The sequence below is a fragment of the Cryptotermes secundus genome, unplaced genomic scaffold (genome assembly GCF_002891405.2).
Source record: "Cryptotermes secundus unplaced genomic scaffold, Csec_1.0 scaffold63, whole genome shotgun sequence".
NCBI classification, from domain to species: Eukaryota; Metazoa; Arthropoda; class Insecta; order Blattodea; family Kalotermitidae; genus Cryptotermes; species Cryptotermes secundus.
Window position 1 is genome coordinate 526,568 of NW_019725836.1, and position 27,173 is coordinate 553,740.

Consider the following 27,173-nt stretch of genomic DNA (forward strand, 5'->3'; position numbering starts at 1 on the left):
ACGGTACTACGGTGTTGTCGCTTGCAGATTTACTTATACTTTTTCTTTAACCCTGAAGATGGGGGCGATACTTTCCTCCGAAACGTCGGGTAACACCACATATACACGGTGCCAAATCCCAGAAGACTGCTTTCTTCATAGTCACCGCCGTGAAAGCCTCAAATCTTACAAGAATATCTTCGTTATATAATATCCCAAATGGACCATTTACGTCTACTCTCTTAGGTCGAAATACTTTCTTGAGAATTTCTTTTCCATATTTTGTTATTTAAGTTCTTGAGTAAAAAGATTTGTTTCACAACCACACAAAGCAGATGACAGGATTGCTGGGACATATATGAGGGTCTATGTATTGGGTGTGTATGTATGACAATAATGTTGTCTTCTTTCTACTGTTATACACCTAGACTATGTAGTTCGGTCTTTATTGTGTTCGAAGTTATACTTGAAGACAACAGTTTATGAATTCTACAGTAACCAGTATTTTCTGAACTTATACTTCAAATTTTACAACGAGATTATTTCTGCGCTGAGCCGAACCATAGCCTTTCCTCTACATCGATTTCTATGACTCTTGTATAGTGACGCCCAAGAGTCTTGTAAGTTTGCAGGAAGGATGGACACTGTATTACAAAACTTAACCGCAAGCGAGAAGAGTGTAACAGAGTGTCTCCTTTCTCCTACTGCCGTTGCTGACTCATCAGTGTAGAAAATATGCTTCGGCTCAGTGAACATTCAATCTCCTGGTATTTATTGTTGTTATTTCCTGACACATTCCGGTCTAGAAAACTGAGATTGACGGCCGTGGGGATCCTTTGCTCTGACCACGCGACACCTTCTATCCGCTAAAGTTGGCGTTAACTTCGCTGACAAGCGGCAGTCGCTCGGTCGGTATAGTTCGCTTGCGGACTAAAACCATTTTATTTACCTGGTTGAGAAATAGTATTACAAACATAAACTTCTCAAGGACTCTGCTCCATAAAGACAGTTGTGTTAGTTAGTGTATTTATTTTTATAAATTTTTACTTAAAATTAAACAATTAATTTAATTTGTATCTATATTTCATTATACAGCATGACGCAATAACAAAAATGCACGCGGAGTTCATCAAAAACATCTGTGAGCGAACTAAGAACTCTTTTATAGGAAGTTACCATCAGCAACAGCGACAGAATCCAAATTCATTCATTCATCAGTAATCTGTCAGATGACAGGTCCACAGCCTCTTCCAAAACAGTTTCTCCACTTAATGCGATCTTCTGTTTTTGGAAAGAGACTATCCAGGAATAGTGATAATGTGGTAGTTTTTCCATTTGCTTTCCACATCGCAGTACAACAGCCGTTCAAACCACTCTGGTCACGCCTGTTGCTATACGAACTTGAACCATCTCGAGCATCATTTTCTCTGTGCTTCAAGTCGCCGCTGATGACGCTGCTTCCGGCATCAGTTTTCGGTGTCTCTCTTCGTCTGATGCCTACCCTTTGACCTGTCCAGCAAGGGAGGCCCTGCCAGTAGCTACGCTACCGCTGGTATAGCTCTCAGGGTCTTTGGCATACTCAAACACCCTCACCATGATAAGGTGGAGACACCAACGAGGGGTGTATATAGAATCCAAATATACACCCACAAATACTTTACTGGGGGGCTGATATTATATATTATAGAAAGTCTCACGAACAGCGGAATACTCCTTAATACCACAGGAATGCTTTCTTTTCCGTGATATGTGAGCTGTCCGGGCTTATCGCAAGAAGAAAAGATGACCCCCACTCCACTTTTGGCACAAAAAAAAAAACAAACTAAAACTCCTTGGCTTTTAGTCCGCATGCGAACTATACCGACCGAGCGACCACTGCTTGTCGGTCAAGTTAGTGACAACTTTTGCGGATAGAGGGTGTCGCGTGGTCAGCGCAACGGATCCCGACGGCCGTTAATATCGGATTTCTAGACCGGAGCTGCTGTTTCCTTGAAATAGTTCCTCAATTATCCTCACGAGGCTGAGTGAACCCCTTTCCAGACTCACTGTTTCTCTGAAAATCTGGTAGCGCGGGGAATCGAACCGGGACCTCTGGATCTGTAGCCAGGAACTCTGACCACTAGACAAACATAAGAAGTAGTAAGACAAAATCTATGAAAACTTTACCTTAAACTATCAAGACGGAAAGATAAATTTTCTGGCGAGGTTTACAAAGTTGTATTACGTGTGGACTTCGCATACTTAAAGCAGGATGTCCCCGCATGTACATACAACCTTTAGAAATTCTACTGATACATCACTCTCGCGTTCGTTGCCTCTAATACTTCAGAAAATCTGTCTGTGTGCTCCACCTTCATTTAGAACAACCTGCTGCATGATATGTAAGTAATCCACATGCGCTGAAACGAAGTTAATCTGAGTGATTCTATTTGTAAAATTTTGACAGGTATACATGGAGGAGTAATAAAAAATACCTTCTTCTTAATCCAGTTTTATAATCTCGACTCCAGAGCTTGTATTATAAATTCGTGTTATTAATCCGTACCATAAAACTTGACAGCTAAATCTTCTTTAGTCTTCCAAAGATGAGTTGATGAATATTGATAGAATACAGGAACAAAGACCAGAGCTAATGTATGTAATATCCTACCTGCCACTTCTTAATAGGCAGTATGTCTCATGTAATCTCAGAAATTAAACCAGTGATTATATAAAGAAAAATGTCAGTGTGTTCTATTGCAAAGGAAAAAGAACGCAAATTTACCTGCATTAATTAGGCTTCCACTTACCAAATGGAATAATATTACCTTTAAAACTGCCATCTATAAATAATTTTATGTTAGGTCCCAGGTCAATCTGCCCTCTAAATTCCAATTTCATTCGTCTTCTTCGTTGAGAGTTCTCAGCTCCAGTGCACTTGCCAAGTAGACGCAAGTGGCAACCACAAAACAGCTCTAACGATAACAAAAATAATATTATGACATGTAGACCTGTTGCTAGGCAACAACTGCGAAATAAGCAACTATACAACAACAGTTTCGAAGTAAAGGCTCGGCAAACAAGCATATATCTACGAAAACAATCGTACTGCAACAGATGAACGGTGTTTTCTATGCGGTCGGTGCGAAGATGTTATAATCAGGACAAATGAATAGCTTCAAGCTTATGTAGGAGACTTAAACTTGACGGTGGTCAAGCTAACGACCGTTCAAGTGACTAAGCTGCTGTTGTAGCAACAACGATAATACCTACAGAATAAAGATGACACACATCCAACGATACAACACACGCACCCACAAGAGTGGAACACATCATAAGACAAAATATACTCACAACATTAGAAACATAAGAAGAACCACTCCCATGTGGATGATCAATAATACACACGAATTTAAAATATGACTTATGAGATAATAGGTTTTAACAAGTTTTAAATAAATAAACTTTATTATTATATAAGGATGTATACAAATTTAATATTATTTGTAAATGGACATATACAGGAAAGCAGTGAAATAGTTGACGGATCGATACACCTGAAGATGGCAGCATACTGCCGAAACATGTAATGTAGAAGTGGTAAATGGGATTGTATGCACTTGAAGACTGTTAATACAAACACATTATGTTGATGACTATGATTAAAAAATACTAAACTTTATCAGGTTTTCTACGATATTGGACCGTGTCCAACGTTCGATATTCTACGTGTAACAGAACACACAAAAAAACAAAACGTTTAGGAACTGAATCTGTTTATGTCCTCAGATGAGAGATTGGAGACACTTATTCTGTTGGGTCCGCTATAAAGAGCTAACGTAACGGACTCAACAAATTAAGCGTCTCCCACCCCTTATCTGAGGACGGAAACACATTCAGTTTCCGGAACATTGTGTTTTCAAATACCGGGCGATGGACAAAGTCCAAAGACCAAATAATTTCGAGTGTTATACACCGAGAATTTACTCGTAAACTTTATTTTACAAGCTTATGAACTTCGTTAAGTTTACATGACAGTGATGTTGTAAGTCTGTAAAGGAGTGTGTGTGAAGGTTAGGCTACATCTGACAAAACCTCTGTAATCTTTAAGCAGATCTCAACTTCATTGCTTCATTTACTGAAGAGGATCTGGCGATGAACTCATGGTGTATAAACATTATATCTGGTGTGATTTAAACGATGTCAAGACTTAAGTTCGTTTATACATAGTCTAGTCGTTTTATGTGCTGACTGTCAAGAATTTCCATTGAACTTACCAATCAATCATGAAGCTGTCAATATACAATAATGTGCCTGAATTTGATTCCGTGACTATATCCATATGTTATAACCGAGACAACTATTGAATAACTTCATATCAATAATGCTAAAAACATAGGCCACATACATTTATTGCAACATATATCAACACCGTGAATACTAAAATTAAACATAAATTTTACAAAGGCAAAGAAACGAAATTTGTTCTATTCTTTAGAATAAATGAGTCTTGAATCTTAATAACACTAAAATGATGTAAACCAATGAAATTTTTGCTCCATTCTGTACCTCTTTGGTCTTTGAGTTCATTTATTGTAGATATAAACTCTCTCCTACAAAGTTGTCATAATACGGACACAGTGCGTAGAATAAGAAATGTGACCAATAATCTTCCTGAAATAGGAATCCTTCTCACTTGATTTAAAAAAAATGTTTGGTTTGACTCTCAGCAGGACATTTACTATCCTAAGTTTTTCATGCGTATCTTTTGTTCCCCCAGGCAAATGCCGGGATAACACGTCACATTAAGCTACGAATATTTCCTTCCACATCCTTGTCAGTCCTTTAATCATCCTATAATTCGGGACTTATAATGCCTGAGTTGCTTAAAGGCGTCGTTAAATAGATCATAAACAAATTATAATAAATATTTTTGTCTTACTGTTCATCGTTGGATGCTGACCATATTGGAAAATATTTAAGGTAAAAATCGTGTAGGCCGGTCACGGTAGGCGAGCGGTTTAAGGCATGTACTCTCTTCGCTCGCTTAGAAACCGGGATCATGGGTTCGAATCCCACTCAGGGCATGGATAATTAGTTTGTGTGTGCGTTTTTCTGTGTTTGTATACAGGTAAAAGCCTTGTGACGAGCTGATCACCCGCCCAAGGAGTCCTACCAAATGTGTAAGATCTAGAAAAACCGAAGTGAACGGAGAAGTTCATGGAGGTAGGCCTAGGCCCACTGGGGCTGTAGTGCCAAGAAAGAAAGAAAAAAGAATCATGTAAGGCAGTGTGATTTGTGTTATGTTATGTTATGTACAGTTGTTGAATCAATGTGACAGTTTGGAGAAAATGTATTCGAGCTGAGCTGCATGAAAGCGAGGACTATATTGTACAAATTGAATCAAAATCAAAATATCCTACTATGGGGTTTAGACACTCATACAAAATGTGTTCTTAATTTAACAATGAAGATTTTTCGAATTATCATTTCCTTCCAGGTGCTTGAATTTCGTGTATTTATAACAATTTTCTTTTCATTTATCCTTACAAATTATGATGTATCTGTCTTGAATTCTGGTGACAAGATCTTAACGACTTTATGTCTAGACCAGTGTCCTCGTTAGATTTAACTGCAGTTTCTGTGTTATTTATATTTATATTTATATTTATATTATTTATATTTTTTTCTCGATAATCTAACATCATCAACATAGTCCAAACTCTGATGCGCTCCGTCTAGTTCTACATATATTGGTTTTCTCTAATGACACTTGTTAAAGCGATTGCGACAAAGCTTTTCCGCGTTTCAAAACATTCTGTATAGGAGATGTATCAGACGACCAGACGAAATTTGATATAGGTTTGGTTCAGTCATATTTTAATCAACATAAATACATGTACCTAAAAACAGAATACTCACTCACTCATGAAGCTGAGCCCTTCTTGTGAAGCCGCCAATTCTGCAGCTACTCAAGAATTTCCCAGCATTTTATGGAATCCGAAGGGACATCACCGTGTTCACAAAGGCCTTTGACTGGTCCATATCCTGAGCCAGATCAATCCAGTCCACACTATCCCATCCTATCTCTCTAAGATCCATTTTAATATTGTCCACTCACCTACGTCTTGGTCTTCCAAGTGGTCCTTTTCCTTCTGACTTTCCCACCCATATCCTATATGCATTCCTCTCATGCCGAATATTCCTCTGTCACAAACCTAAGGTAATCACCACAAATCATCCTAATGTTCATATCAAACTAGATATAAGCTTATAGAAACAGAAGAAAAGCGTACTTTTGAGTAACAATTAGACCAGAAAATTAATGAAATAATTATATAGACGTGGATCTGTGATTGAGTTGTAACAGCCCATTTTCTTCTATCTGCAACTAAAATTATACCAAGGAAACTATACAACTGTATGAAATATATGTTAAGGCCCTCGAGAGCAAAAATATAAGTATCTCTATCATAAAACTAGAAGGTATCACAACCCAGAAGACCACAATCATATCTGTTACTACAAACAACGTCAAATTAGGGGAAATTGGAAACATCATATTAGATTAATATTTTATGACCCTAACAAGTACGAGTACTTATCAGATGACTATGTCAATTACAAAAGCAGTAGTAGTAGTAGTAGTAGTAGTAGTAGTAGTAGTAGTAGTAATAGTGGTGGTGGTAGTTGTTGTTATTGTTACCATAGCAGTAGTAGATATAGTAGTAGCAGAAGTAGTAGTTGATGTTCTGAGGCACGCCGTACGGAAGCTAGTTGAGGCCCTATGCTACAAGCCGGAAGATCGCGGGTTCGATTCCCGATTAGGTTACTGGGTTTTTCAATTGACCTAATCCTTCCAGCTACACTATAGTCTTAGGGTCTACTCAGCCTCTAAAAGAAATGAGTACCAGGAATCTTCCTGGGAGTAAAGGACTGCCAGCCCTTGAGGCTGACAACTTCACCACCATCTGTGAGCCAACTGTCTAGATCTAGAAAAATGTGGTAGCCTCGACGTCCCACAATCCTCTGGGCCTCCACGCCTTGTTACAGGGACAGCTTTATATTATTTTATCTATTAGTATTTGTTATAGTAGTAGTAGTAGTAGTAGTAGTAGTAGTAATAGTTATGTTTGAAGCAGTTTTCGGAAAACGCGTATTGTCAGGGCCAGTCCAACTCTGGGGATTCTCTCTTGGCACAGAAGTAGCTGGAGTCTCTATTCTTACTCTCTGGTGTAGATATTATCAACAGTGCGCCAGATGTGAGGGTGTGGGTCGACTAAGCCCCTGCACAACCTCCCTCATTATTACTGGCTGTGGCAAGGACTTCCTATGTGAAATTGTTGGAAGGGATGCAAAAAATAGTACAAAACCAATAGTCTACTGAACTTCCTGCAGTTGTGAATCCAACACCACAGACACAGGAGGTACTTGCAATAGGATAGGAGGAGTGTGGTACCTGAAACGGAACTCATGACATGTGAATTACAGCTGTAGCGGAAAATGGGCCGTGCAAATGAATGAGGGCGGAAAAAAAAAGAGGTACCCATTGTCTCGAGGAGCCATGATAGTGCAGTCAGTATAGCGACAGGCTGCGGGCTGGATGACCGAGTTGTCGGAGTTTGAGACCCGGTAGGTTTAAGAACTTTCTCTTCTCCTAGTCGTCCAGACCGTCCCTGGGGCCCTCCCAGCCTCCTACCCAATGTTTACCTTGGGCTTCTTCCCCGGGGGTAAAGCGACAGCGACAAGAAGCCGATCACTCATATCCAGCCAGTGCTGAGGTCAAGAAAATGTGGATCTATACATCCACTCTCCCATACGCCTTCGTGGCCTAGTGCATAATTAGTTAAGCACGGAAACAACGTTATCTTTTACTTTATCGGCTGTCTCTGTGACACTTCCGGGGCACGCGGTAGCCTAGTTGGTTGATGCTCTATGCTACAAGCGAGAAGGTCGTGGGTTCAAGTCCCGATGAGGTGGATTTTTCAATTGACCTAATCCTTCCAGCCGCACTATGGCCCTCTGGTCGACTCAGCCTCTAACAGAAATGAGTACCAGGAATCTTCCTGGGGGTAAAAGGTGGCCGGCACATAAGGCTGATAATCTTACCGCCATTTGTGAGCCGATTGTCTAGAGAAAATGTGGGAGCCCCGACGTCTCACAACCCTGTGGGCCTTCACTGTCTGTCAGAGAGACAACTTTTTTTTTAGCCTTGTGACACTTCCTGCAAACCTTATTTGCGGAGAATAAAAAATTTTGGAAGGCTAGTAGGATCCAACGTAGGCCCATACAATGTTGCCAGCTCTCTTAAAGGTCATTGTGCTCCTACGCCCCTAGCACATTGCTTTCGAGATCCACCAAGATATAATTTTAACGCCAAATTAACATGGCTTAGTATTCCATTCACCTTGTACAGAACGTGGGACATAGACACTAACATGGCGCTATCACGTTTGTGTTATCTGTGTTACGTGACAGGAATCTCAACACGTACAGCTATAGAGACAAGGAAGGAGTTTCAGCATCTCTGAAGCTGTAAACTCAAGAGGCCTATGAAGATATTAAGCAAAGTTTGGCAAGGAAATGATCGTGACCTGTTTGGAGATACCATCCCCGTATTTGCAGCGACGGATTCAGGGAGCAGGCATAACCTAGGGACGAGTAGATCAATTGTGAATGTGAGTCCTGTCACTAAAATAATTAACTATGACCTGGACGACCAGTCTTCGATTCCCAACAAGGGTACGGATATCTGTTGTTCTTACAACGTCTAGATAGGTTCTGTGGTCCACCTACCTCGTAATTCTGGGGCCGCGCCATAGCTCAAGCGGTTAGTCGCTGCCTTCCCACCGCGGCGGCCCGGGTTCGATCCCGGGTTTGGTCAAGTGGGATTTGTGGTGGACAAAGTGGCGCTAAGGTAGGTTTTCTCCGAGTACTTCTGTTTCCCCTGCCAATCTTCATTTCACCAATTGCTCCACAATCACCCTCGCCTATTATCTGCGGCTGGTACAATAGGGCAGAAGTGGCCGCAGTACAAGGGACTTAGTCCCACCCCACTAGCAATAAAAAATACCTAGTAATTCAATCAGCACCGGATGTTCTATCCTCGGAAGTAAATTTGCTGGAGCGTAAAACTGACCACTCAAGTCCTACTGAACAGAAACAGATCGGGACGACTTCATGGAATGATGCTTAACGTAGGGACGAGTTTATCTGTATCCTTAATTTTATATAACTGATATTTTGATTGGCAAATAACTGAGCGCATGATTCCCATATTTGGTCATTTAGATGTGTATTAACTTTGTTACAACCGGGAAGTTCTACTTAGAAGAAAGTGCCGATTTCTATTTAGAAAAGAAAATAATTAATCATTGGTGTTGGAACCTCATCTTTGACAGCTCAATTAGGAAAGGGAGTTGGAGTCACGGTGAAAGCGTTGGAAAAATATTCTCTTCGACACTAATATCAAAATCGTTCTCGGGTAAACTTTCATATAAACCGGTAAAAAGGTAGACCTACTGTCTCCTTCGACATTGCTTATATCTTTAACATACATTGTAATCTTATCCTCCCCCTCTCTAAAGTTGCCATTTTCTTTGAAGTTCGTCAGCTGATGTTCTCTATGCAATTCCTATCTCTCCCACCCTACACTGGATCAGTATTGCATACGATTATGGAGTCATATTAATTCGATATTTATCGAAGTTATTTATCAGACATAGTGTGAAATGAGTTCAAAAGTTACATGGAATATTTAGTAACTGCTTTTGGTAGAGTCCCTTTACCTACAAACTTAATCGCCTTTTCAAAAGTGGAAGTGTTAACAATTAAAAGGTGATAATATCCCTGTAACAGACCGTGGAGGATCATAGGGTTGTGAGACATCGAGGCTCCCACATTTTCTAGGAAATTGGCTCACATATGACTGTGAGGTTGTCAGTCTTATGCGCCGGACGTCTTTTATCCCCAGGAAGAATCTTGGTACTCATTTCTTTCAGAGGCTGGGTCGATCCCAGGGACATAGTGTTGCTGGAAGGGTTAAGGAAATTGAAGAATCCACCTCATCGGGACTCGAACACGAGACCGTCCGGCTTATAGCATAGAGCCTCAACCAACTACACTACTCCGTTCCCTTAGTGTTAACACTTGCCTTGAGGATTTTAGAATAGTCTCAGGGGTCACACAAAACAACTAGCAAGCATATAGTGCTATATCAGTCTGACAATGTTATTTATCGTTGTTTATTATCAAAGTTTGAATCCCAGAACATTTTTAGCTTTTGCTACTCTTTGCTGTTAGGAAACTCTAGACAAAAAAAAAAATACGAGATAATAGTAGTGACGGAAATATTGGGAAAATGGTAAGGGAAATACAGGGAATCAAAATAACTACAAGGAAAATGAACTGAAGAGAAAAAGCTTCAGACCAAAGATGAAACACCTCACAAAGCAGGTAAACTTCTTCCAAATCCTGAAAGACGCCTCGATCTATAGGCAACCACTTTGACATAAGAGTAAAGCAGATCGTCTATTGCGTTGGTATTGCTGATATAAAACTTTTATTCACAGACTTTGCTGTACTGTTTAAACTGCTCTAAGCTTATGTACGTAAAACAAACTCGACTAACACGTCTTCCCTTGTCCGAAAACTTCAGAACTGTCGTTCAGAAGAAGAAACTATGAACATTGACATAAATGGGCCAGGATATACCGGCCGGTACCAAGTGACGGGCTACGGCACTGGACAGCTCAGTCTCAATGCTGAATCTTATGATCACTTATTGGTTAATTTCTGAGATGAGCCATGCGGACGGACCTGTATTGTTCTCCATTATGCTCTCATGTTATGATCATTGTGAAAATAATGCATAAAAATCAAGATGTAACGATTAGAGCAGGTGAACTCTATTGTTATGCATCGTATACGCAAAGCTGAAGTAAAACACTTCAGAGGATCAGCTTCCTCACTTACTTGAAGCCTGAGAACCATAAAATGATTACCGTTTGTCTGCAAGTGTAATTTGAGAGTTATAGTGATCAGTAGTACGTTCGAAAGAGAAGGCATTAAGCAAACTTTGCTCCATTTGTAGCGATTTATCAACGTGTAATACCTGGGCTAGCAGGCCCGAGAGCGATGACTATACGTCTGTGTCTGTTCTTCAGAGTGCCACAATACGTCACTCCAATGCAGGCACAGGGTCTTACAATGAATATTATGGTCGAAAGAGACGAAGTTTTGTACAACACAGATTATGCTGTAAGGTAAAGGCAAAAATAGGTAAAGCTATCACTGTAACCGGCCGTGAAGGCCAATAGGGTTGTGAGACGTCGATGTTCCCACATTTTCATTAGATAATCGGCTCACAGATGGCGGTGAGGTTGTCACTGACGCGCCGGCCGCCCTTTATTCCCAAGAAAAATTCCTGGTACTCATTTCTGTTAGAGGCCGAGTCCATCCCGGGGCCATAGTACGGCTGGAAGGATTAGGAAAATTGAAAAAAAATTCCACCTCATCGGGATTAGAACCCGCAAACTTCCGGCTTGTAGTTTAGTGCCTCAACCAACTACGCTACCGCGTATTTTTCCTTTGTCTGATGCCGACAAAATTCACTCCAGAACACAACTCCCTCACTAGCCGTGCTGGCGTTCTCTTTCTTTTTAAATAGGTATTCAGAGACAGGGAGAGATGCACATCTGGGTACCATAAGGCTCCATACGTTTTATGGAGGGATGAGGAATACCTCCACCCCTACAGCGTATGTTATCCCTGCCATTTTCGCGAAACGATTGGGACTCCATTTGCTTATTGCTGCTACATACTCTCAACGAATTAAGGTAGCTTAGTTATTTGATTCAACAGAGTTACACCACTGTATGATTAATTCGTAACTTATAAATGTAAAGGCAGAATAAATAAACTATGTTTTAAAGGTTTTCGAAGTCTTGTAAATACTGCAAGTTACAATGAGGTTTATCTGAATTCGTCGCCTAGAACTGACAATTAGAAAAAGTTTCTCTACTATTTTTGGGCCCTCTGCACACAGTGAGTAGAATGATGACGTGGGGGTTGTATCTGTCAGTTTAATGAGTTTCGATTAAGGTAATTGATGCGGGGGTCTAAAATTAGTACGGGGAATTTCATTTTTGTTTGTATCGATCTAATAATACACTGTTAATCCTACCCTACACGAAACGAAAATCAAACTCCATCTTTAACATTTTACACAGCAATAAAATCATTACAATGGTGTGCGAGTTGACGGCACGCATGAGTTTCAAGTGACACTAATTCTTCCAGTAGCTTGATCTGCCAGAAATAGCCTCTCTTTCGTCACCTGTGGTCATTCTCGTAAAAAGAATGTATATTTTGAAGAACTCCTTGAAACCTGTATTTTTTTTTTTAATTTTTCAGTACTAGATGTGGACTTTGAGTACATAAAGCGAGGCCCCTAGCGCTTGAGAGCGACATTAACGATTCAGAACTGCATTCATAAAAAGAATAACAGAATCTTAAATTCGGGGAATGGTGGCTGCCTTTCAGATCCGAATCTTTTGTCTTTGAGTCTGTTATCTAAAAAAAAAAAAAACTAAAATATAACAGAACCATAACAGAACCACTACTACCCTCTTAAGAAGGGTTGAATTTCGTGATGTTGGTTATAAATGCAGACATTGAAGTTTATGATTCTGAAACATGTCTTTAACTTGAAATTACTGTTGGTAGACAACGATAAATTCGCGATCCTTTTATATTAAAACCAGTGGTCACGGATTCTACACTATTCCAAACGAAACGTTTATCTTTATGTTATTCGAAGGATTGAATTGGTTGCTCATCAATAATTTTACTAGCGCGAAAGATCAATTATGACGAATTGTACACTGAAAGCCATGTTAGGTTGGTCCCTCGTCATCACGACATGGCGCGTCCTCAGATTGTGGATATGTAAGATATGGAGGGTAGCTACGAATATATTGAATAAGCATTTGTGGACAGCCGACAAAGGGTGGACATCCTTGTGGGAAGTTATTGAGTAGCTACATAACTGGCGGCTTATCAAGGACTCATCTCTAAGGAGTTAGTTAGTTAGTTAGTTAGTACACTCAAATCTCATTTGGGGTACGCGGTAGTCTAGTTAGTTGAGGCACTATGCAACAAGCCGGAAAGTCATGGGTTCGAGTCCCAATGAGGTGGATTTTTTCAAGTTACCATATCCTTCCAGCCGCCCTATGACCCTGAGTTCGACTAAGCCTCTACCGGAAATGAGTACCAGGAATCTTCATGGGAGTAAAGGGCCGCCAGCACGTAAGGCTGACAATCTTACCGCCATCTGTGAGCCAGTTGTCTAGAAAATGTGGGAGCCTCGATGTCTCACAACCCTATGAACCTCCTGTTACAGGGATATATTTACCTTCTTACCTTTCACCTTTACTGAAAGTTCAGGACATCAAGCATTCTACACTACATTATGTAGGCTGTGAGAGGACTCCAGGCTTATTTGAGAGGATGGGTCCATCAGTGTGCTAGGCGAGTATATTAGCAAAACCCATTAACATCACTGAATTTTAGGGTCTGCAGTTGTACTATGCATATAGTGTACAATTCGAAATGAAATATCAGATACATTTCCAGTTATGCTGTGCATAAATCGGGTTCATGTAGGTCTATTTATTTTCCGTGCCAGAAAATTCTTTCAGTATGCATCAACAGCAGAATCGGGTTTATGCAGTGAAATAAATGACTATGGATTGAATGACTGGGATTTCAATCTTGCCATCCTGGCAGGAGGAAGGATTTTTCCCTAGCTTTCAAGTCCAAGCCGCCTCAGAGGACAACGGCCGTCGCATGCCATTCGCTGGGCTACTTCCGGAGGGGTAAAGTGACTGAACCATGAAGCCGACCACTCGCCACCATTTATTGCCGGGGCCCAGATCTCTTCGTGCTTTGTTTCGATACGTCTCCATGGCTGGGTGCTTAGGTATAGGGACAATTTTAGGGTTCCTCTTGACACTCGACTGACGAAGAACACTGACTGTCTATGGTGTACACCACAAATTGTGTCGCCTTCCATACGTTTTGGAATCATCAAGGTACGCTATCTAAAATAAGATATTTCTTCTTGTTTCTTTTTTTCGATCATTCCAAATGAACGCCGGAACAATTGTTTGGCACACTATCCCTGATCATCATTCTCACGCTTATAACTTCTGTACCTGAAATAGTGATGTTATAAAAATAAGAATAAACCAAGTTTGGCAAAAAGACTTTGCGGCAGAGTATGCTGGTGTGTCAATGAGGCTGTTGATTTATTTTAGAGAGGGGTTAATGAATATCCAGACTGAGAAGTTTTCAAAGCCAGTACCGAGCTCTACCTTGAGAAATACAGTTACAGTCTTCCCCCCCCTCACCTCCTCATCATTCACCGAATCTCGCAGTTTAATTTTTACAACACTTCTGTTTCTTACTTTGGAGATCCCGGGTTCAACAAGCCATTCAGAGTATTTCGTGGTTTTCTTCAGTTGGATAAATTCTGGAAGAATGCTTCATACAGGCCACTTCCATATCCTTCATGATTCATTATTCAGAACTACTGGACGCAGGATTTTCAGATCAGTTGAAAAACCGCCCTAAAATAACCCAAGATTTACTAAGATACTCCATTCTCATTCGACATTCAAGCTCTGGGAACCACAGCTTTGGGGTGCGGCTATTGAATCTTATAGATTAATCTGAAATAAGTTCTATCTTCTGCATGTGCTCTTATCAAACGGCGTTGTTTCCAACTCCCTGGATCTTTCTCTCCAAGTTCTCCCACAGCGGTGACTAGTGCGCAGTCAGTCCAGACATGTTGATCCAGCTGCCACAGGAACACGGGGGAGAAAGAGAGAGTGAGAGAACGAGCAAACAGGGAGAACGAGTGAGATCGTAGTCCAAGAGAAGGTGATCAATAGCTCGTTGCTGGCAGTGCCCCGTTTCAGTTCAGTCCAGCCAGCATCCGCTTGTACTCGTGGTTGCCTGGCGCTACTACAAACATCTTACAGTTCATCTTCAAGATCTTCGGTCCGTGAGGGGCTTCTCGACTTGTAGCAGCAGCATCTTGGCCAGTTCTCCTCCAAGGTAAATAACTCATATATCCTGAGTACTGGGTGTTGTCTTGGCAATGAGTTCGTGTTTGGGTGTAATTCAGCACCAGTGAATCCTGTTTCATAAAACCGCACTGCAGTAATATCCGTTCTTGTGTTTGAGGGAACACAAAGAAAATTGAGTTCTGAATGTAGAAGTTATAATTCCACTGCCTCTGCATTCGGCTTGAAAGTACTGAGGGTATCAACATATTTGGCTAAGAGGTGCTTTTGCAGGGAATTCTGTAATCAAAGACATAAGGATTAAGATCTGAAGTTCATATCCCGAGGAGACTATGACGATTATTATCTTCGGGCATGTGAGGTGTAATCCAATTGTTGTGCACCGACGTTTCTTCTCTCATGAAAATTAAGATAGCACATTCCTCGTTCCCTACTACCATGATACACGACGTCACATTCCAGATCCTTCTCATACAGTACTCTTCCAAACGCCTCTTAATTCTTCTGTCGTAAACTGCATTGTATAGGGCGTTTCTTAGAAAACAGATGAAGGTCAGTATGACCCTAATACAGTGTATGGTTTATTGTTGGCAGATTTTAACAAAAATTAAATCATCTCGATTACTAGATCCACCGTACCAAATTTAATGGAAAACCGATCAGTAGTTTCGGAGATGAAACACGAGGACGAACCGTGAAGCAGATATGGCCGCCCCTTCATTTCTTAATTTGTGCAATTTTGTCGTTAATAAGGTAAAGTTGCCCCTGTGTTCAACTAACTAAGCACTACGCCATTAAGGTGTATGGGGGAGTGGATGTATAGAGCCACATTTTCTTGACTTCGGCACTATTTGGAGGTGAATGGTCAGCTTCAGGCCCCTGCAGCTTTACCCCCGGGGAAAGAACCTTCGGTACTCATTGGAAAGAACACTGGATGGGTCCCAGAGCCGGTCTGGCCGACGTGGAGAGGAGAAAATTCTTGACCCTACCGGGACTCGAATTCCGACCCCTCGGTCGTCCAGAGCGTAGCCAGTCGCTATACCGACTGAGCTATCCCGGCTCATATTTCATCGTTAATGACATACTTTAATCGCACAGAATGGTTTTTACAAAAGACCAAAAGACTGCTAACTTAATGAAGGAAATCCTTAACGCATTTGAAGTGAATGGATAACAGTGAACTTATTTGGAAATTGTTCCATTTCTATTTGATTTCATCGCCTTATGATCGTGTAGGGGCCTACGACTAGCAGACAGTCGTCTAAATTTAATTACTGTTATCCAGGAGATACCTGATTTTGTAATGTTATACACGTCCAGTCCTCAATAACCTGATCTCTTGCAATGCTACATCAACAGAATGAATACCCTGCAGGAAGCATTGTTCCGTTAAAAAGGGATTTATTTCCGTGGAAGATTCAGCATCATGAGGTTGCAGCTCACATGAACGTGAGAATGGGTCGATGAACGAACTCATGGAGCAGAACCATTTTTGAGGTGACATAGGCAAGGAATTATTGCATGTAAAGGAATCAAACAAAAGATGCAATCAAGTTGGTAGTACTGCTATATATTTGGGAGGGCCCTGGTTTGAAACTCGGCCCGAAGTCGGCTATCTTGACTGTGGTATTTCGCAGTTTTCCTCAGTCCCCAGGCAAGTGCTGGAATAGTATATCAATTTAGGCCACTACCGCTTTCTTCCACATATTTTACGATTCATAACTCAGTACTCCTAAGAATCGATGCAATTACTCTGAGCTGGTTACAACATCGTTACAAAATCGTAAACAAATAAATATATAAACATAATGGAACCGGAAGTTTTATCACCGTTTCCTCAAGAACTGCCTCTGAACCTTATCCTGAAATATTCTACACCCTCACCCTTTAATGTCTATTTTAATATTTTCCTAACTATGCCTGTGTCTCCCTAGTGATCCCTTCCCTTAAGATATTCCAGCTAAAATGTTGCATTTGTATCCCATCTCTCCTATACATATTGCATGCCTTTCCATCCTATCGACCATGATTCGAATACTTAATAATGTTTCTACCAACATCCCCTTCTCACCCTCTTCAGTATATGTCATCATTTATGGAGCCATGGGAGTGGGGACGGTGGCCCGAAAACGATTGGGAACTATTGATGTGCCTTATGGAGTGTTTTCATTTTCAACATCCAAATTAAACAATAAACATCTGAATATACCAGATTAATTTTTGTTGTTGTTCACATATTTTATTGTGCACTGTGTTTTTATTTTCAGACGAAATATTTAACAATAACTTCTATTAGATTTTCTCACAAATGGCTCACCATTGTCAACATATTTTCCATTAAGAATAAACTGTAAAACAAAGTGTTATTTTGCTGGGTGTGATTAATTTTCAATGCTGATATTTTATATTTCGATTATTCGTTTAATTTGGGGTTAATATTAAAATGAAAAATTACGTGTTATAAATTAACTTAAATGCCATAATCCTTTCTGTGATCGTAATTAAAATCTGGTTTTCAGACGCCTCAATACACTGCAGCTGTTCGTAAACGAAAGTCGAAGTTAAAACATTTGTGTCTAAGGTAAAGGTAAAGCTGTTCCTGTGCTCAACGAATTAAGCACTACGCCACGAAGGCGTATGGGAAACATTTGGGTCTAGGAGAGATTAAATAGCTTATTTCGCGTCATCGCATATTGTACTTTCTGTTTCCGAACATGGAACCAATTTTGAATTTTTGAACATCTTAAATAATTATCATTTTCGTTGTATATGTTTTGTGTGCTGATGTAATGAATAAAAATAAATGTTACTGTGAAGCAATTAATTCTTTTTTAATTCGCTTAGTGGGGGGTGGAGTTCAACTGGGTCCACTCGGCACTGCGGCCACTGATTGACCTATTGTAGCCTGCCCCCGGTGATTATGATGGAGAATTTGGTGGAATGAAGATTGGCAGGGTAAACCGAAATACTCCGAGGAAATCCGTCCCAGCGCCACTTTGTCCACCACAAATCCCACTTGACCAGACCCCGAGCTCGAGCCCGGGCCGCCGCGGTGGGAAGCCTGCAACTAACCACTTAAGCTAAAGCGCGGCTCCTTAAGGTGAGGTAACGCGTAACAGTACGATTTCTACCGAAGTCGCTCACTGACTGTCGTTTATTGAGGAAACAAAAAAGAAAGTTTACGGAGAAATGAGACCAGAATTATCGGAGTGGTTTCTGAGTCTTTTCTCGCCTATGTATTTACTGTGAATACCAGTGACCATGCGGCGAACTTAAACTCTGTGTGATCAGGTAGCGACTTACTTTGGCCTCTTACTGACCTCCAGCCATGGACTTGAGTGAGCTGTTTACACAATGGCTGCTTTTCTTTCTAGCGGAGAGGGAACTCAGAAAAGAACTATAGTGTAGAAACGGCGCACACCGACATCGATTTATTATTCTTATTATTATTTAGTGTTTTGGATTTTAGTATTTAATTCGTAGTCTAATTTTTAGTGTAGCTTTAGTTTCGCGTACACCTTTAGTGCTCGCCTGTTATAAGCTTATCTCTGTTGTGCAAGCACTCACATAAATGAACTAAATTGAGTTACTCGTAGGTACTCGTGCATATTGTATGATTGATCATCGGCCTGTTGAGTAAACACATAAAGAAATGTAGAATTGAATTGTTAATAAAATGATTTATGGCTGGTTGTGGAAAATAGCTTTCGTAATTTCACACCGTCTGTTTCGCCCAGTACTTTGGCTCCGTTTATATTTAGTGCATATGTAGACCGCGCCATAGCTCAAGCGGTTAGTCTCTGGCTTCCCACCGCGGCGGCCCGGGTTCGATCCCGGGTCTGGTCAGGTGGGATTTGTGGTGGACAAAGTGGCGCTGAGGCAGGTTTTCTCCGAGTACTTCGGTTTCCCCTGCCAATCTTCATTCCACCAATTGCTCCACAATCACCCTCACCTATCATCTGGGGCTGGNGGAGTGGCCGCAGTACAAGGGACATAGTCCCACCCCACTAGCAATAAAAAATAGTGCATATGCAGCATGGTTACAGGTCTCTGTATTCTGAAATAGTTTCTGATACGAAGAAACCGAACTTGATGGTTTGCTTTCATATCTGCGTTTAATTAAACCTGAAAATTCTGATGTAAATAGTTATCTCAGTTCATTTCAGTAGTCCCTCCAGGTTCTTTCTAGAAATTGACCACAACCCCTCAATTCCAAATTATATTAACAATGGTTTATAACTGTTTACAACATTCATCGTTTTCTTAATCTAAGCAAACGTCTGTATGAATAATAGTGTAAGCCTTCAATAGCCAGGCGTATGAATATTGTAACCGATTTTACAATCACGTGCCTCCGCCTATAATCACAGGGGCATGGCTGGTGGAATAAAAACACAGAATCTGAAGAACACCGTAACACATAATAAAGTGTAGCTTCGTTATAAGGGCATTCGAGTTCGTGAGCATCGCCCATTCATTTCGTTCAGCCCCTCCTTTGCCCTTACACATGAATGGAGTTGAGAATCTGATCGGATTTTCGTTAAATGTGATACTGGGGAGTTTTAGTAGCATCTGTCGACACAACAAGAACAAAGAAAACGGACACTTCATAGACGTTGAGGACCTACATGAATATCATCAGAGCGTATCTTGCTTAAATATTATTTCTGGTTTGAAGAACGTTAGAAAGATGGTTGTTCAGTATGACTCCTTCGCGATAATAAAACAAAAAGGAAGCTACATGCACGTTTCGGAACTTAAACACATGTATACAGCAATCTGTAGTGGATTTTCGAACAAGCCCCATAGATTGCCGAAGTCTCTATTATTCTCGATAATATTCAAACGAAGCTTCCGACCACCTGAGTTTCTAGGTCTGCATATAAATTATAAATATCCTCTGACAAATTATAGACCTCCTCTGTGGTCTAGTGATCAGAGTTCCTGCCTAGAAATCCAGAGGTCCCGGGTTCGATTCCCGGCACCAGATTTTATGAGAAGTATTGGGTCTGGAACGGGATCCAATCAGCCTCGTGAGGATAACTGAGGAGCTATTTCAAGGAAATAGCGGCTCGGGTCTAGAAAACCGAGATTAACGGCCGTGAGGATCCGTTGCGCTGACCATGTGACACCCTCTATCACCAAATCTGGAACTAACTACGCCGAAAAGCGGCGGTCGATCGGTCGGTATAGTTCGCTTGCGGACTGCAGGCCACGGAGTATGTTTTTGTTTGCATACAAATTATATATTTAATTAAACGTGCTACTGATATTTCAGTTATAATATGAAGTCTACATGAAAAGAGAATCTTCATTGCTTCAGAAAAATTTTGGCATTTGAGACAAAAAGAAGAAAAGTCTAGACTGAGTTTAGAGAGTGCTGAAATTAGATTTGTGATACTTTTAAGGTAGTGATGCATTATAATACAACTTGGAAGCATGTATTAAAGAGTATATATATATATATATATATATATATATATATTCTGTAAGACTATAATTTATATATCCCATATAATTTTCTTGCCGATCACAGTGGCCGCGCTGTCTAAGGAATGGACTGTCTTCGCCCACTTAAACATTGGGATCGTGGGTTCGAATCCAACTTGAGGCATGAATGTCTATGTGCGTTTCTTCTGTATTTGTACTGTCCTGTGTGCAGGTACCGGCCTTGCGAAGGCCTGATCCCCTGTCCAAGGAATCCTACCGACTTCGTCAAAGATCAGGAAACTGCAAAAGCTGCTAAGGTCTAACAATTGGCTGTAGAGCCAAAAATAGATAAATATACCACGTAATTTTCTTATGGTGTATGTAATAAGAGCGAAAAGTGAAGCCTTGATATTGAATGTTTATTCATTGAATGTAATTGCTATAATCTGGAATTCGTGCCAGCTTGAATCCTGTAAACATACGGTGAAGAGTATCGGCTGAATTAAATCCTCTTTAATAAGTTTATCTAAGATAGAATCACTTCCGGAATTACAGAATGCCACTCCCCTTTCTTACTTTTGTTGCACTGCTTTTCTCTTCAGCAGTACGAAGTATATGGAGTCGGAATATCTCAGTATAGAGACGGACTACTGACTGGATGGCCGGTGTTAGAATTCCGGCAGGGAAAGTTCTCTTCTCAAAGCCAAACCGGCTCTGAGTTCCACCCAGCCTGCTATCCAGTGGATCTCGTGAGCGATTTCTCTAGGGGCAAAGCGGCTGGGGCGTGAAACTAACGACACCTTTATTTGATGCCGAGATCAAGAATGGTGGATCTATACCTCAATTTCCCCATATGTCTTCATGGCATAATGCTTAATAATATAAGTACAGGAACAATTTTATTTTTTTTAATGCGAAGAATACGGATATAATTCCTTCTGCACAATGTGATTATTAAATGTACACGTCATGATTTCGCATTCTTCCATAAATCTCACGTGGGCCCATCGGTAGACAAATCATACTGCGTGAAACCAACGCTTTGCTAATAGGCTAGCCGCAAGCCTTAGAAACGTAATCACTTCTGTCACCGTCTATCGGGGTATGACCAATTCTGATCAAATTTTGTAGAATGTGGTCTTGCCATTGTCAGGATAGTTGTCACACATATGACATTGTAAATGTTCCGGTTATTGAAGTGATTGGATGTGTGGTTTAATACTATAAATTGTGGTTGTCGATTTTGGTATTGTGCCCAGTTTGTCTTGTGGTTAGGGTACAAGCTTCCCTTCAAGCGGAAGGGAGATAGAAATCCGATTAATCTGTGCGGTTGTTGCAGTTCTGTGGAAAAAAAAGTGTAATTCGTCACATCCCATACCGCTCATTTCACCATTGCTTTTTACATCAAGAGTATAAAAGTGGCCTTGAACTGAGCAGACCCTAGACAGTAGACACATTTACCAGTCGCGATCTTGGCTATTTTGCATACTCCATTGACCCTGAAATTCATTCAGTGCAGACACATACATTTTGTTGCTAAGCTAATCACACAGTGCACAGAGAGTTGTTGCTTCCCCGAATTTCGATACAGGTTCAAGACATCAACAACTTTTTCGAATGAAGGTTATTGATGTAAGATTTGAGGCTTTCACGGCGGTGACTATGAAGAAAGCAGTCTTCTGGGATTTGGCACCGTGTATATGTGGTGTTAACCGACGTTTCGGAGGAACGTATCGCCTCCATCTTCAGGGTAGAAGAAAAAATATAGGAAATCTGCAAGCGATTACCGTTTCTCACGGTCTCTTCGCTTGCAGATTTCTTATATTTTTTCTTCTACCCTGAAGATGGAGGCGATACGTTCCTCCGAAACGTCGGTTAACACCACATATACACGGTGCCAAATCCCAGAAGACTGCTTTCTTCAAGGTTATTGATTTTCCTGATTAATTACTTTTGAGGAAATGAAAGTTTATTTGAGCTTCCTCTAACGTAGAGGCCGATTTGAACTAAAATTAAACTGAGGCAACGTGCTTTGATAAAGGGACAATTGTTTTTATGGCTCTTTCTGATAAAGTAGTCGGAATTTAAGAAAGTGAAATTGAGAATAACATAAAAAAAATATAAGAAGATTGGTGTTAGCCGAAATCGAAACTGATGCCATTAGAATGGATGCTATACAAGTATATTCTACCACTCAACTAAATTTTCTTGGTATGAACAGCATCTGAATTATTGTAGTGGAAATTTTTTCTTATTCTAGAGGTCTGGACTCAGTTCTCGGCACAGAAAATGGATAGTGATCCAAATACTTTCTAATTCAAGTACAGTAAGCAGTCGAAAACCGCAATTAGAGCAATCCCTTGCCAACCGCCAATTTAAAATATACACGGCGCTCCATTTGTACTTAGTTTTGCCAGCCGTGTGTTTTGTTTTACGTATTTGTGGTTCTTATTTCTGACAGCGCGAAAACAAAATAATTCGGTGGCTTCCATACCAAGGAATTTTCGAAGAGGAGGAATCTTCCGGCATCCAAAATCTGTTCTCTGGTTTCCAGATAACTGTTTCGGTGCTTATTTTATGACCTTTGTTGTATGCCCAATATTATTAGGCTTACATATTTTTGTATTTAATGAAAGATTTAGTCTTCAATAACTGGTTCACATACCAGACGTACATAACGCCTTGGTGTTGCCAGCAGCAGCTTTGCCATATACTCTTTGTTTTCAGGAGTGTAAACCCTTCAGCTTGACAGAGTATTGCTGCAGGATAATGTTACATATAATTGAAAAGTACTTTTCGGTTACTTTAGTAATTTTTAATGATGATAGGTTTAAAATTTATAATTCTCATTTTCAATGTTTGTCATTGTAAAATTTTAACAAACCTATTTCACATAAAAAGCTGTATAACAAAAATTTCGGATGTATATTTGCTTTAAATATTTCCGAATATACTGAGAGTCAAATAGGAATTATATGCTTGTATATAATACAAATTCGTGATATGTGTCCCTCCACACAACACATATCTCAGTAATACGAGTACAGGTGCCCATTCAGAGAGTCAGATATAAACCCCAAAATTTGCTCAGTAGGCATGTTTGTAAACAGAGAAAACTAAGTATAGTATGCTGCTGTCTCGTCACCAAAATGCAAGGCAAAATCATGATATAAAGATAGGAAACAGATGTTTTGAAAATGTGACACAGTTCAGATATTTGGGAACAACGATAACAGATCGAAACCTGATTCAGGAGGAAATTAAGAGGAGAGTGAACCCGGGTAATACTTGCTAACATTCAGTCCAAAACCTTTTGTTTTCTCGTCTGCTGTACAAAAACATAAAAATTAGAATATATAAAACTATAATTTTGCCTGTGNGTGGACAATATTAAAATGGATCTTGGGGAGATAGGATGGGATGGTATGGATTGGATTGATCTGGCTCAGGATAGGGACGAGTGGAGGGCTCTTGTAAGAACGGTAATGAATTTTCGGGTTCCATAAAATGCTGGGAAATTCTTGAGTAGCTGCAGATTTGGCTTCTACTCAAGAAGGGCTCATCTCCATAAGTAAGTAAGTAAGTAAGTAAGGCATGTTTACATCTTTGAACACCCAGGAAATTTCGTACAAAATATGAACTGTATTTATGATCGATCTCCGAAATTTCCCATGCCTAGCTGAAATGATTCATTATTTGTTACCATAAACAATAAATAGTTTGACGTATTGCGCTATGGAGGACATCCCCTCCCCCGCTAGCGGTGGCGTAAGAGCCCTGCCGCTACTACGATGACGGGCCGGTTAGCGCTCCGCCCCCTCCCCCGCAGTGACGTGGCAGCGCTTCCCACAGTGACGTAGTGGGGGATGCCGCGGTTACTGCACAGCAGGAAACAACTCTAGACAGCGTTGCCCAGCAACACCTGTAAACAGGCGACATGGCAACTGGGAAACGAGGCGCTTTCCGTTGTCTGGCTGAGGGTTTATAAGAGAACTGCACTTCCTAAGGACTCAGTTAAAATGTAGCATCCGCCGAAGACAGTTGAATTGTAGTAGTCACCGAGTTCAGTTGTAGCGAGTGAATCGTGATATTGTGAAGAGATTTGTGAGTAGGATTTGTAAAGTGTGTAAACCCGCAACATTGTCATAATTAATTGTAGCTACGACTTGCAGGTTGTTAAATAAACCAATTAACAATCCGAAAGATGTCTTCAGTAGCAAAACATGTTACAATATGAATAAGGGTATACATTTGAACCGTGTCGCTTACACCCACTACGGGCCTAATAAAATATTCAGTTTTCTGCCTAGTTGCGCGCTTACCTCAGAATTTCATTTTTCTACATTGCCCACATTTTTTACAATAAAAAGGTAAAGCTATCCATGTAATAAGCTGGGGAGGCCCACAGGGTTGTTAGACGTCGAGGTTCCCACATTTTCTAAACAATCGGCTCACAGATGGCGGTGAGGTTGTCGGCCTTACGGACCGACTGGCAGCCCTTTACCTGCAGGAAGATCCCTGGTACTCATTCCTGTTAGAGGCTGAGTCGAACCCAGGGTCCTAGTGCGGCTGGAAGGATTAGATCAATTGAAAACTGAGGGAGAAATAATATGCGAGAATACATTAAAGGATGAAGGCTGTTTGGGTGAACTCAATTTATACTGGTGAGTAATAACACAGTGCAGTCCATCTGAATTCAGTTGTGATGGCAGAGGACAGTGCCCAGTGTCGGTATTTTATTGTGAATGTTCGTATTTCGGAGTGCGGTGTTTTGTTGGTGAAGAAATGAATGACTGTTTTATCGACAATACCGGACAGTATAAGAATATTGTTAGTATGAAATGTGACATAGTCCTCTTATCGCTTCCTCTTTGCTTTTTGTCGTTTGCTTACATCGCTTTAAAATTCTGTATTTTCCGGTGGTAGGATGATAAATGAACAATGAATTGGAAAGAATTTGGAAGGAAGTGGTCATGGTCTGCTCGAGACACTACCTCGATATTTGCCTGGAGGGACCGAGTAAAGCCACGAAAAAGTAGTCAAGATAAATAAGAGCTAAAAGTTTGTGACGATGGAACATTAATACAAATATTATGTTTATGGATATTATCCATCGTCCTGTCTCTATCTAAAACCTTCCTTTTTATTTTTCAAAACACAACGTTTCAGAGACTAGATTCTGTTTCCGTCTTCAGGTAAAACCTACTCATTTATCCGATCCGGATATAGGGACTAGCTCTATCGATTGGGCCCAACTGAGTAGGGTTTACTTGAAGACGGAGACAGAATCCAGTCTCTGAAACGTTGTGTATTGAAAAATAAATATTACGATGTTTCTAGAAAAGGACAGGACGATGGATGGTGCCTAAAAACAATATCAGTCAAGATAGCTGATGTTCCTGCCGATATTCGAAAGGAGCACGTCCCGAAAGCCAGTCTGCTCGGTTCTTAACCCAGATGTAGGTAGCCGCATTCCTCAGAAATCTATTACATGGATAACAAATTAATTATCAATGATTCTCATGGAGAGAATAAGGCAAACTAACAATAAGACGAAAGTCAACCTGGATTTAAGCTCCGAGAGGCAGTGGACACGATATGTCACTAGCTTGCATGATGAATGGTAACCTCTGTGGAACAAAAGTGCAACTACCGCACCTGTCAATGGCAGCCGTCTGTGTGGGTTCTGCGGAGTACGGAATACATATGCTGGTCGGTTGCACTCGATGTTACTGCTCCTCTGGAGCTGTGTCAGTTGAATTGCTAACGCGTCCGGCGACGGTCATCTGTTAAGCAATTAATTTCACAGACTGAGAGAGAAAGAACGCGGAATGAGGCCTGTCCTTCATCCGATGAATATCCTCGGTCAAAGACACGAACACATCGCGTGTGTACATTCATTTCCAGAGCTGTGTATGTATGTGTGTATGAATCTACGAGAATGAGTTGGGCGAGGTATATGTGAGGCACAGGAAATATTACAAATGCAATAGGCAATTTAAGTCGGAAAATCTTAAATGAAGATCCTACCTGGAAAACCTAGACATAAATGGAAAAGTAATATAACGGATCTAAATGACAAGTGATGTTGTGGACGATGTTTATACTGGAGATAAAGCTCCACATATCATTAATCTTTGCACTAGATGGAAATGATTTATTAGCTTAATGCTCCAGTCGTTTCATACCCGGAGAAAAATATCTAAGTATCCACTGCCCCTGCTATTTGTGAGCCCCAGAAGCCTGGGTGTTATGATGTTGCGAGATATAATTACGTGTAATTTCCCATTGTTCTTTTAGAGTAGGAAATGGGTATGATTGAATGAATGTATGAGGGGTAGGCCTTCTCGGCCCTTGCACCGCGACCTACGGCGGTCTTTTATGCTTTAGGAAATGGGTAACTTAGTTCCCCGCATGCCGTTGACTTTTGGTCAGACCATTACTTATGACAAGTTAATAAGGAGCAAAACATGAATAGTAGCCTGTCTAATCATAGCAGACTGAATCTGCATATAAGAATTCGCAGATTACTAACACGAAAGTTCCTTGAAGAAAGCAGTCTTCTGGGATTTGGCACCGTGTATATGTGGTGTTAACCGACGTTTCGGAGGAACGTATCGCCTCCATCTTCAGGGTAGAAGAAAAAATATAAGAAATCTGCAAGCGAAGAGACCGTGAGAACCGGTAAAAGCAGAC

General features: G+C 40.7%; 1 protein-coding gene across 1 annotated transcript in view; it reads left to right on the top strand.

The window, feature by feature from the left end:
• Positions 1–14,886: 14,886 nt before the first annotated feature.
• The window catches only part of LOC111863502, a 93,065-nt gene continuing 80,778 nt past the window's right edge, over positions 14,887–27,173 (top strand). The window contains exon 1 of the mRNA XM_023849855.2: positions 14,887–15,079. The gene's annotated coding sequence lies outside the window, so the exon portion shown is untranslated. The remainder of the gene's footprint in view (positions 15,080–27,173) is intronic.